The sequence below is a fragment of the Carlito syrichta genome, unplaced genomic scaffold, assembly GCF_000164805.1.
Source record: "Carlito syrichta isolate Samal-C Ts95f unplaced genomic scaffold, Tarsius_syrichta-2.0.1 Scaffold303626, whole genome shotgun sequence".
Classification (NCBI taxonomy): Eukaryota; Metazoa; Chordata; class Mammalia; order Primates; family Tarsiidae; genus Carlito; species Carlito syrichta.
In genome coordinates, this window is record NW_007247722.1 from 664,021 (window position 1) to 674,192 (window position 10,172).

Below are 10,172 nucleotides of genomic sequence, written 5' to 3' on the forward strand. Positions count from 1 at the left end.
TAATGCAAGGAAAAACCTGCCAACAATTGGAAAAAAATACAAATTACTCAGAGGCAAGCAAACTTTTAGTCATCGTGTTGAGGCAGAGGCAGATGAGAAAGGGGGCAGAAGGAATACTGTTTTACAGTTGGAATTGCAGTGGAGCTGACTGGCTTGAAAGGGATAGAGTTCATGTCCTGCACTTACATAAAAAGCTCAGACTTCTTACCTGCCTCTGCTGTATTTATCAAATTGTGGTTAATTTGTCATCTTAGTATTACAGAACCCAGGAAATCCCAGCCCTGAGCCCTACAAGTCTTCCACTAATAAATATCTGTCTGTATTAGGTTAAAATGCTCAAAGTTAAGACACTATGTAAATATCCATTATTATTACTCCCAACATTACAGTCCAGATGAACAAACACAGTTGCGTTTACAGCTTTGAGTTTCAGAAGCATGATGCTTGCTTTGATATTTTGTCACTTAAGTATTTTCATTGTATACTCCCAGACCAAAAAGAGGATGAATAGAGAGCCAAAGATATAAGGAATGATAACCAAGAAACACTCCTTCCCCCAATACACACACTCTAATAGCAGCTATGATATTCAATAACCAAGCACTATGTGCCACGCATGATGATACACGCTTTACATAAATTTTTAATGTCCATAGAAAACTCTGAGATTGGTACAGTTATTGTTCCCACTTTATAGAACGTGAACCTGGAGCTTTTAAAGGTTGTGTTCCACTCGGTCATAGAACTGGAATTCAGACAATTAACTTCAGAGTCAATGCTTTTATACACTAAAAATGGAAAGGACACAATCCAGCTATATTGCATGTCTGGAAGGTGGAACAGTAAAATATTGAAGAATTGGAATGTAGGAGGAAAAGGTGGGACTTCCAGAAAGCCGACTGTACATGAGAAGTGAGAAACTGAGAGACAAGACAATGGGACACGGGAAGTGGAAGGAATGGGAGTGGCATTTTCTTCTTCCGGTTTTTTTTAATCTTCTTCTTTCCTACCTAGTCTTCTTTTTTCCTCCTTATCTGTGCATGTGTTTGTTGTTCCCTTCTTCCATTTCTTAGCTTCTCTCTGTCATTACATGTTTTTTTTTTTTTTTGAGCTGTAGTCTCACTCTTGCACGCTCACAGCTACCGCAGCCTCAACATGCTAGTCTCAGGCAATCCTTCCACCTCAGCCTTCCAAGTAGCTGCAACCACAGGCATGTGCCACCATGCCTGGCTAATTTTTTGATTTATTGTGGAGACAAGTTCTCGCCATGTTACTCAGGCTGGCCTTGAACCCCTGAGCTCGGGCAGTCCTCTCATTTTGGTCTCCCAAAGTGTTGAGATTACAGGTTTGAGTCACCATGCCCGGCCTTAATACATCTTATTTTGTGATTTTTATCCTCTTTATCTTTTTCTGATCATTTTCTTCCTTTACACTTTCTTATTCCACTTTCTCCAAAACTTCCTTTATCTCTGCTCTGAACTTTTTTCTTTCTCTTCCTTACATTATTACAAAAATATTCTTCAAAGTATATTATTTTCCTTGTATAAGGTGATACCTTTTGTATTTCAAATAAAACATATAGACGAGTTGAACATTTTCTTAGCAAAACTCAACTTAAAATTAAGTTGCAAAAGCAGAGGAAATTGGAGGCAGATAGAGAAAGTACTCTTACAACTCAATAAAAGACAACCAGTCCATAAGATTTGAACAGAGAAAAAGATATATGGAAAGTCAAGGTACATTAAAAGATGCTCAATATAATTGGCCATTAGAGAAATACAAATTGAAATCACAATTATATGCCACCACACATCCACAAAAGAGCTAAAATTAAAAAGAATTGACAATGCCATATGTTGTGAGGATGTAGAACAACTGAAAACTCACACATTGGTGGTATGAATACAAAATGTTTCAGCTACTTTGGAAAACATTTTGGCAGTTTCATGAAAAATTAAACGTACCTTACTGTATGATTCAATAATCCCATTCCAAGATATCTACCCAAGAGAATTAGAACATACGTCCACACAAGACTTGCATGCAAAGGTTCATCAGCATTACTCATAAAAGCAAAAAAAAAAAAAAAAAGGAGGAAAAACAACTCAAATGGCCAATTCCAAATGTAGTAATAAATCCATACAATGGAATACTACTTAGCCAAAAAAAGGAGCAAATTACTGATACATGGGTGTATCTCAAAAACAACATACTAAGTGAAAGAAGCCAGACACAAAAGACTGCATACCATATGATGCCATTTATGTGAAATTCTATAAAAGGCAAAACTATAGCACCCAAAAGAAAGTGAATGTCTGTCTGGAACTGGGATGGAATCAAGGACTGACTGTACAAAGAAATGTTTTGGGGATGATAGAAGTGTGACTTTATGGTTTGCTGCAACAGCAAATTTATACATCTGTATAAATTTAACACAACTCATTAAATTGAACACTTAAAAAGAGTGAATGTTATGGTATATAAATTACTGTATAATAAAACTGAAAAAAAATAACTACTATATTTGCATGAAGTCCTCAATGCCTACTTTTTTATGGATCAATGGTTTCTCATAAATATTTTTAAGATACGAGACAAATTTTGAAGATGTAATAAGGATTTGTTTGAGTTGTTTTGGTTTGGTTTGCTTGGCATGTGGGAAGGGGAGTGCTAGGGTAATTTGTTTCCTACACCACAGGATCTAGCTGACTTCCTTGCACATGGCAGCACTCAAAAATATTTGGGAATTGACTGATAAGGCACACCCAGGGGTGTAGCAGGTAAATCTGGCTAAACCCAATGAGATAAGTTTTCCTAAACACAACACAAAATAAAACACAAAATAAAACAAGCTCAATCCACAATTTAAGTTCAATTCAGAGGAAAGAGTAGCCTGGAATAGCTTGTCATATCTGAAAGTGAAGAAGTGAACAGAGACTACTGGAGTCATATCAAAAAGACTTGAAAAGGGTCCCAATGAACAAAGAGACCATCAGAGCATCAAGATGAATGACTGTGTTGGATTAAAGTAAACCAAATATGTTAAAATCCATGAGCTCACAATCATTTTTTTAAAAACACTTATTGATCTTTTTTTTAGGTTAGAGTACCAATTCATTGCTCTAAACACTGGTAAGGGTAAAGGGAAATACACTAAAAAAGAAAGACAAGAAAAGAGGAAGGTAGATCAACATAAACATAGAAGGATATTTACAATGCATTGCAAAGTGAAAAAAGCAAGCTGTACACTACTGTGTAATATGACTCCAGTGTTATAAAAACAAACAAATCTACACAATGCTGTTATGAGTTTTATTAAAAACTCGAGGAGAATCAATGGTGGTTACCCCTGAGAAATGGAAATGCATGTTGCAGATAAGGGAAAATAATTTTCACTTTGTACTCTTCATTACTTTTGTAAAAATTTTAAAGCAATAAATTTCTAAACAAAAACTTTTCATTCTTCCAGGGGAAAAAAAATCTTCCTTACTACAGACTATATTAAAGCTTTGTAATGATGCCGCACTACTTCCTGGTTAAATTTGTTCTTGTAGTAGCAAGCGTAAAACAGTTTCAAAAGATGTAGACAAAAAGTGCGTACTCTAAGGTTGCTCTTTCTCTTTCTGCCTCAGGGGAAAAGCATCAGAGAATAAGAATGGGCCATGGTGACTACCACTGTCATCAAATAATTTGAAATATCACATTTAGAGAAGATCTGTCTAATTATCTACTTCATTTAGTCCACACCTGTTCTTTTCCAAGGAACTCTGCACTTGAGTGGCACCCAAGTATTCATCCATTAAAAATATGAGACAGGAAATGCAGACTGAGGAGGGGAGGCTCCTGGCAAGGGGCGAGGTTGGGGTGAGCACATCCCACTCGGATGCCAGCTGTCCTTGCCAAGGCAGTGCCTTCTTCGCCTGGGAGGGCCCAGCCCAATGGCAGTGTGTTCATTTTAATCTCTAGTTAAGAAGTTTAACAGAAGTGGTGAAGAATATAATTAGAAACGTCCTCAAATGCTAGCAGAACTGAAAAGAATGAGGATTCCATAATAATTAAAATTACTTTTCTAAGTGTTGGTAACTCTTACCTCCTTTGCCAGTTGTGCACAAATCAGGACTTCTGCATTAGCCAATTTTATACACATTCCTGAATAGATATAGTCCTTCCATGTTCCAAGCTGACAATGACAGCTTGGAACAGATGATCTTAAAGAGTTCAAGAAAGTTATATTTGTGAAACAAAAAATTAAGGCATTACAAAAATTCTTAATCTGGGAACCATGAACCCATTGTGGATGGAACTCATAAAGGTCCATGCGTATCCAGAAAGTATAAGAGAAAATGTGCATGTGTGTATAGGTATGTATATTTGCAAGTGTATTTTTCTATGGAAGGGCTCATAGCTTTTATCAGAGGGATCTAGGCCTCTCAAAACTCATGGTTCCTCTTCACTCCTGAAAGGGAACATTCCATTATGAATCATTTTAGGCTCTCATGCTGGAAGTGTACAAAAACAATGAGCGGCAGGCAGGCACAAGCTAAACTCTACTTTGCTGAACAACAGAAGAAATATACAAGGAAGGAGAGGGTTCCTAAAAAATGCTTTAGAGAAATTGAAAGAAAAGTCAGTTCCAAGTGTATGCCCAAGCTGGGAAGAAGACTCCTAGAGCAGGTCTGCAGAAAGCTCATTTCCTCTGCTCCAGTCACTGACAAATGAGTGCTCGGACAAATGTGAACAAGCATGACAAACAGAATGTTGTCATAAAGAAAAAGATGAGTGAGCCAGCAACTTCACTTCCATGTAGTTACTGAAGAGAAATGAGTGCTTCTGCCTGCCGAAAGACATGCAATGCATGTCACAGCAGTGTTATTCATCATAGCCCATAAATTGGAGAAAGGATAAATAACCTGTGGTATGCAGTGAAAAAGAAAGAACTACTGCTACATGCAACAATATAAATGAATTGCATAGACATAATGTTGAACAAAGATGCTAGCCACAAGAGAGTATGTACTCTTCACTCCTAGGTATGTGCCTAAGAGAGCTGAAAACCTGTCCATGGATACAACATAGATAAACTTTTAAAACATTATCTAAATGAAAGAAGCCGGTCACAAAAGGCTACATATGGTATGGTTCCGTTTACATGAAACTTCCAGAATAGGCAAATCCATAGAAATGAAAAGTAGATTAGCCAAGGGTGGGGGGGAAAGGGAATGACTGCTAATTGCTACATCTTTTGGGAGTGATGAAAAATTTCTAGAATAAAGAGTGACGATGGTGGCACAAAATTGTCAATACACTAAAAATCATTGAATTATGCACTTTAACAGGTGAATGCTATGGTATGTGAACGATATGTCAATTTTTTTTCCTTTTTTTGAGTTGGAGTCTTCTCTGTCGCCCAGACTGGAGTGCAGTGGCACTCTCCCGGCCACAACAGCCTCGACCTGCTGGGCTCTGGCGATCCTTCTGACTCAGCCTTCCAAGTAGCCAGAACTACAGGCGCACACTACCACTCCGCCCAGTTAATTTTGAATTTATTGTAGAGATGAGGTCTCACCAAGTTGCCTGGGTGGGTCTCAAACCTGCAGGCTCAGGCAATCCACTCACCTCAGCCTCCCAAAGCGCTGGGGTTACAGGCTGAGCCACCGAACCCTGCCAATATGTCAATTTTAAAAACCTAATTTTAAAAAGAGTATGTGTGGTAATGGTTCCATTTCTATGAAGTTTGAAAGCAAACAAAACTAATCCATGGCGATGAAGGTAAAAATAGTGGTTACCTTTAGAAGAGGAACTTCTTCAGGGCTGGAAACATTTTATATCTCAATATGACTGGTGATTATACAGACAAATATATATTTGCATACACATATGTAAAAGCTTATCAAGCTTACACTTGACACATTTAAGCTTATACCTGTGATTTATGTGTTTCACTGAATGTGAGTTAAATATTTCAGTAGCTGTTGTTTTTAGAAAAAACACTTTTCTTGAAATCCATAGCATTATGATGAAGATCAATGTATTTAGATGTAAACGCCCTAGAATAGTGTTTAGCACATAGAATGTACTCAGTGAGTCCATTTTATCTGTGAATCCATTTTTACCAGCTGTCTACATTGAAAACCCTAGAGTCATCTTTGATTCCCATCTCTTATACCTCATGGCTCAAATTAATAAAAACCCTATAGGTTCTACCTTTAAAGTAGATCTAGCTACTGATTTCTTCCCATCTCATTGTTTTGATCTAAATCACCTTAATTTCTCTCCTGGCTACAGCAACAGCCTCCTATCCAGTCTATTTCTGCCTGACTGCTGATTCTCCATTCAGTAGGCCAAGTTAATCAGAATTCAGGGCCTGTCAGCCTCTACTCAAAACTCTTTAATGGCTCCACCTTATTCAGAAGAGCCAAAGGCCTCCCAGTGGCCCATAGGGCCCTGCACAAGCTGCTCTCTGCCTCAGCTACTCCCAATGACCAGCTTGACCTCCCTTCCAGTACCTAGACACGAACTAGCTCCACCCTAGCCATACCAACCAGCTTGCCCGCCCTGGAACTTACCCAGGACACCCCTACTTCAGGGCCTTTGCCCTTGATGCTCTCTCTGCCTCTGCCTGTTCCCCAAGATTCCTGCATAGTCAACTCTGTCTCCTACTTCAGGCCTCTGCTCAAATCCCATTGAGGCATTCTCTGGCTCTGTAAATATAGCAACCCTTCCTAGCCAGCACTCTCGGTCACCATGCTTTTTTTTTTTTTCTGCATAGTATGTTACCATCTGGTAAATGCCTAGTACTTAGTAGGTGCTTAGTAGTGAATGTTTCCTGAGTGAATAAACACACATATGATAAAATGAGTAAAACAAATGAATAAATATTAGTTATATTAATTCCCAAATACAGAGTTAAATCGCACAGCCTTCAGTGCAACTTCAATTTTTCATAATAAATATAGATTCTTTTGGATCATAAACAGGAAACAGAAAACGGTCATAGTAACCTATAATTTAACTGGAGTCTATTCATGATGTGCCTAAAAAAGAAAAACACAAACAAAAAAGCAAAAGGAAATGTACCCTCTTCTCTTGTTTCCCTCATCATCTACATGGCCTTATTAAAAAAGAGGTTACTAGGAGCTTTAAAAGAATAACATGAATATGGAGGAAAATAATTTTGCCGGCAAACTGCTATTCATGTATAGATTTTCAGAAGTTTTCTGTTAAAAGTTAGGCAAATGATGGTAGGTGTAACTTTTTTCAGATAAAATGTTTTGCAAAAGTGAGAGCCATTTCCCAGGTAGTAGCATTATAAATGTCCTGAAGGGCCATCCTGCCCACAGCTTAGCAATGGCTTTGCCAGAACAGGCTTTGATGTTATCCAAGAATGAGGAACAACAGACCTCCTGTGCTCTTCGCCTGCTAGATGAAAACATGGGAACATAAAGAAGCCCTGGTGCTTCTTTCCTTTTATCCTTGAACAAACACAGACATAAAGCAGATGTGATCTCACTAAATATGAGCCAGTTCAACTGATGCGCAGTTTTGATTGTGCTTCTAATGATTACACGTTGTGATGTTCCCACTCTATGTGACTGAAGCCAGGCAAAAGACAAAAGCAACCCTCCGCACCACAGGCATAAAAGGCTATTTGAGGCATAAATTCTGAATACTCTAACAATCCGATTACAGAATTATTTTTCTATAGCTCAAACTGCAAAGTTGAACTATCTGCTTGTTTGAACAATTGCTACCAAGACAGCTGACTTTTATTGTTTGAAGAAGCACCCTTGAACTCCTTCCCAAAATCATAGCCTCAAGAAGACAGAAAAAATTCCTTAACAAAATCTTCACTTGCCAAAGGCATGGAAGTCTATAGGGTAATCACAACTTAATCAAGCAAAAAATAGAAATTATTTGGTTTCAGAGAGAGAGAAAGAGGTGGTCATAGTGTATTTTGTGTGTAACACAACTATCAAAAAGCATTTACATGGCTCTAACTAACCTATACAAAGAGATATACACCAAAGGGGTTTCTCCCTCATCACTCAAGTTGTAGTCCCATTGCTGAATACACTAAGAGATACTGTATTGACTATCTGCTATGTTAGTCTGCTATGTTAGTCTGCTATGTTAGCAGATAGTCAATACATACCAATTTGATTAAAATTTAATTGTAAAATTTAAACTTCATTTTTCTAAGTAGCATTGCCTGACTAAGTTAGCTCACAAGAAACCCATTTCTCAGACTCCTGTAGTACTTACTATCCAACACTGATTACAGACTGTTTATGTTGTTCGTTAATTATTTTTTGCATAGATCTTCCCAACTAGACTGTGAGTCCCTCAAATTCAAACCTGCATATTACCTTCTTTTGAATAACCCCGAAGTACCTAACCAGCAGGGGACACAGAGTGGATTAAATATGAAACATCTAGCCCCATTCATCTCAAGGGAGCACAAGTAGCTTGAAATGTAATACTGTGGAACACACAAACACACACACAAATGTTCTTGCATGGCTCTTCATGAACTGCTCCTTTGAAGACCTAATAAAATATGCATGCAAATGCAGGGAACCTGGAGAATGAGCCCATTCTGTTTTGTCCCACATTCACTGATCTTGGAGAAGACAGAGCTAGTGTTTTCTGTGGTCCTCAGGAAGCCCTGGGCGTGAGTATGAATAGGAAATGAGTAGAAACAACCTGACCATTTGCCACTCTGAAACAAGAAAACTTTCCTCAGCTGCAACTTGGTCCTAACTTAGTATGGTATACGTCCTTAGAGATCTGGTCTTGTGACTCATGTCTTTCTCAAAGGAGTCTGTGGGAGATTTCATCCTTTGACTTATACCGCCTCTGGCTTGCTAAGAGCATCACATTCTTAGTCTGACAGTGCTGTTATCTTCTTTATTACCGAGGCATATGTGCCATTTTTGACTAATTTATGCTCAATAAGCAGATCTGCACAAAAAAAGTGGAGAGGATTTTCAAGATAATGTTGCCAAATTGAGTGTTTCAAAACAGTGCGTCGTTGCATATACCCACAAGTATTCTCTTATCAGGGATGTGTGTGCGTGCACATGTCTGTGTTGGGGAGTGTTATTTTGTTTAGCTGCTTAATTAACTTGGACCTATTCTCTTAATTGCTTCATGAAAGTGATTAGAAAGGTGAGCAAAATCATCTTTCCAGACTCCCTTTCAAATTTACAAAAAAACTTTTTTTCTTGTTAAATATCCAAGTAATTCAAAGCTGAGCGATTGACCAGGTCAGGGCCAAACTGTCTAAAGAGACGTAATCAATCCTCCAAAGTTTCTCCGCCCTGGCTAAACACCATTTAGTCAAAGCCCTTATTGTTTTGTCTGAGACTTTCAGTTAATACATGAACACATACATGTTTAAAATTTCAAAGAAAAATAATTCATTAAATTTGCTTGCTTGCTTTCTACTTTCTCCTTCCTTTCCTCCTTCCTTCCTTCTTGCCTTCCTTCCTTCCTTCATTCATTCATTCTTTCCTTCCTTTCTTTGGCTCTCAGTATTACAATTCAATCTGCTACTAGCTCACAGCTCTGAAAATACCCACAATCACTTAAGGCTTTTGTCCTCACTTAACTGATAGCATTGCTATCTTTACAACTTTTAGTTCTTCATTAATGCCATTATCCATTTCTGAGAGAAATCGTCTAATCCAACCAGGTGTGTATTACAAAGGACCATGTAAAAGTAGTGCTTTTATAGATTTAAAAAGTCAAATATTGGTAATTTCATATAGTTCAACCTTAATGTAGGTTTATCAACATCTTTTACTCCTCTTCATGCTACTCAGGCAAATGTTATAGTATTGTCTAATCAAATTCCATAAGTTCTTTCCAATATTTTTCTTGTTCTCTTTTTACCACCACCATTTTCCATTTCCTAAGCATCACTGAAGCTCAGTTTACCACGTCTCACCAGGACAATCATGATTGTCATGACCATGTCCTTGCTTGACTCTCTTCTTCCAATTCAGTCTCGAGACCATTGGAACAATTTCTTCTAACACTCTTCTAACATACTTCCCTGTTTAAGATCTCCTATGCATTAAATGCAAATGTATTGACTTTTTGGGTATCCTACACTGTATCATCTCTTTCATGTCATTATTTAATTAACCTTTTTTTTTTTTTTTTTTTTT

The 10,172-nt window shown here is 37.8% G+C and overlaps 1 protein-coding gene across 1 annotated transcript in view; it reads right to left on the reverse strand.

The window, feature by feature from the left end:
* The window catches only part of ITPR2 (inositol 1,4,5-trisphosphate receptor type 2), a 496,128-nt gene that overhangs the window by 400,095 nt on the left and 85,861 nt on the right, over window positions 1–10,172 (reverse strand). The window lies entirely within an intron of this gene.